Source organism: Puma concolor, chromosome A1, assembly GCF_028749965.1.
Source record: "Puma concolor isolate L17-30 chromosome A1, mPumCon1.1.hap2, whole genome shotgun sequence".
NCBI classification, from domain to species: domain Eukaryota; kingdom Metazoa; phylum Chordata; class Mammalia; order Carnivora; family Felidae; genus Puma; species Puma concolor.
Genome location: NC_141667.1, coordinates 157,273,872 through 157,276,918, shown reverse-complemented (window position 1 = coordinate 157,276,918; position 3,047 = coordinate 157,273,872). Strand labels below are relative to the sequence as shown.

The 3,047-nt window shown below is 38.1% G+C and overlaps 1 pseudogene; it reads left to right on the top strand.

Moving 5' to 3' along the window:
* The first annotated feature begins 966 nt into the window (after positions 1-966).
* LOC112856835 (olfactory receptor 2T29-like) lies at positions 967-1,892 on the top strand (annotated as a pseudogene).
* Positions 1,893-3,047: the final 1,155 nt, after the last annotated feature.

Sequence of the window (3,047 nt, the reverse complement as noted above, 5' to 3'; positions counted from 1 at the left end):
AATGGGATATTACCTATAAAAAAGAATGAAATCTTGTCATTTGCAACACCATGGAGCAAGGTACAGAGTAATGTTAGGTGAAATAGGTTGGTCAGAGAAAGAAATACCATATGATTTTGTTCATATGTGGAATTTAAGAAACAAAATAAGTGAGCAAAGGGAAAAGAGAGAGGCAAACCAAGAAACAGACTCTTTTTGTTAATGTTTGTTTATTTTTGAGAAAGAGCACTAGTGGGGTAGAAGCAGAGAAAGAGGGAGACACAGGATCTGATGCAGGCTCCTGGTTCTGAGCTGTCAGCACAGAGCCCAAGGTGGGGTTTGGACCCACAAACCATGAGATCATGACCCGAGCTGAAGTTAGATGCTTAATCAACTGAGCCACCCAAGTGCTCTGAAATGGACTCTTAACTATAGAGAACAAACTGATGGTTACCAGAGGAGAGGGGAGGGGAAAGGTGAAATAGGTGATGGGGATTAAGGAGAGCACATGTAATGAACACCAGGTGTTATATGACAGTGTTGAATCACTATATCATACACCTGAAACTAATATTACACTGTATGTTAACTAAAAGGAATTTTAAAAAAACTTTAAAAAATAAAGTCAAATGAAAATTGGAAATAAAAATTAACATAGGGGATCATACAGTGTTTTTGGTTTCTTTGGAGAAATGCATACCAGCAGTGGAATTTAAAAAGTACCAATATTTTTGACACACAGTTGTGAATCCTTGGATTTTTAGTAAATTTATTCAATTAGTGGTAATTTAAAATCCTGAAATACACTAGTCCTTGGAACTTCCCCTTATTAGTTTACTGAGTTGGCATGTGTAAACATGCACACACACACACACACACACACACACACACACACATGCTCACTATACATTTATTTCAGGTGGTCATATCCCATCAGTGATCTGTTAACTCCATAGTTCTCCTTGGTGATGATGCAGGTGAAATCCAATGGAGAACAACACTTGGGTGGCCAAGCATACTCGACGATCAGATTTTGACCTAGTGGGACTCTTCAGTCAATCCAAGCACCCAACTCTCCTTTGTGCGGTAATTTTTATGGATTTTCTGATGGCCTTGACTGGAAACATTATCCTGATCCTTGTGATATGCCATGATGCCCACCTTGACAACCCCATGTACTATTTTATCACCCAGTTGTCTCTCATGGATGTGATGTACATTTCTGTCACTATGCCCAAGATGCTCATGGACCAGGTCATGGGTGTGAATAAGATCTCAGCCCCTGAATGTGGGATGCAGATGTTTCTTTACTTGACACTAGCAGGTTCAGAAGTTTTCCTTCTAGCTGCCATGGCCTATGACCACTATGTGGCCATCTGCCATCCACTCTGTTATCCTATCCTCATGAACCATAGGGTGTGTCTCCTCCTGGTCTCTTCCTCCTGGCTTCTGGGATCTCTGGATGGATTTATGCTCACACCCATCACCATGACCTCCCCCTTCTGCAGATCCTGAGAGATCCGTCATTTCTTCTGTGAAGCCCCTGCTGTAATGAAGCTTTCCTGCTCAGATACTTCCCTCTATGAGACACTCATGTACTTATGTTGTGTTCTCATGCTCCTCATCCCTGTGACAGTCATTTCAAGCTCCTATTCTTTCATCCTCTTCACCATCCACAGGATGAAGTCAGCAGAGGGGTGGAAAAGGCCTTTGCCACTTGTTCTTCCCACATGACCATGGTAATCCTCTTCTATGGGACTGCTGTCTACACCTACATGCTCCCCAACACCTACCACACCCCTGAGAATGACATGATTGTATCTGTCTTTTATACCATACTCACTCCTGTTCTAAACCCTTTAATTTATAGTCTTAGGAATAAGGATGTCACAAGGGCACTAAAAAAATGTTGAATGTAGAATCTGTCAGGAAACTATAAAGTAGGAAATATTTTGTACTGTTTTTTCTGCACTCTACAAATTAAAACTGTAGGATACTATGCCAATGTTTTACCTCAAATTCTGATACCATGATGTGTCATCACCCATTCATCCCTTTCAGTGAAATTGTTTCCCTGTACCAGAAAGCTCTTCATTTTTACACTTCTGCATTCAAAAGATTTTGTACATTTGGATTATATCCATGTTACATTTTTCTGAAGTTTCCACTGAGATCCTGTAGAAGACTATTCATATTCTTAAGAAACATGTAATATATTAGAAATGAAGATCATAAAGTGTGCAACTGATGAGAAAAAGAGATAGAAAGAGGTGATAAAGCAAATGATGTACAAAGTTAAGAAAATCTAGGCAAAAGGTATATGAATATTAATTGTACTGTTATTATTCATACAAATTTTCTGTAAATTTTAAATTACTTAAGAATAAAACATAAAATATAAGACTTTTGGCTATTATAAAAAGTTGTCCTTGGTGCATGGTGGCAGTGTAAGTGACAAGTCTTAGATATCATGCTCATGTTAACATGGCTATCATTACTGCAACAATACATTTGTCAGCCTGCAATTAATTAGGGAAATTCTGGTCTTTAGGTTCCAAACCTCAAAACATCTTGTTACCTCTCTGAAATCATTGTTACATTGTGTTAAAAAGGTACTGTGGGAAAAATATTAACCCCAAGTAGAAGGGCTTAGGGAATTTTTCCAGCAAAATGTAGTATTGAAGCTGAGATCTGAAGTATCCAGCATTTTATACAAACAAGCAGAGGAAGATCATCAAACATTCAATCCTTCATTTATTCAACAACACATTTTATGCTATATTATAATAAAAATAATAACTAAAGCTATGTGAATTTAACATATAAATAACAAATGTCTACTCTCCCTAAGGATGTGATCCATAGGTGTGGTTTGTGCAAATATTTGTAATAAATAAATACTTAAATTGTTTTAAGGTGCATGTGGAGAGGGTACAGTTCATAAGCAAGCACCAGTTTTACCTCTGACATATGAGTTCAGTCAAACAAAGAGGCTTAAAAGAGACCCTAGAGCTCAGTGTTGAATGATGACCAGATGTTACGTTCATATGACTATAGAGGGCTGGGAC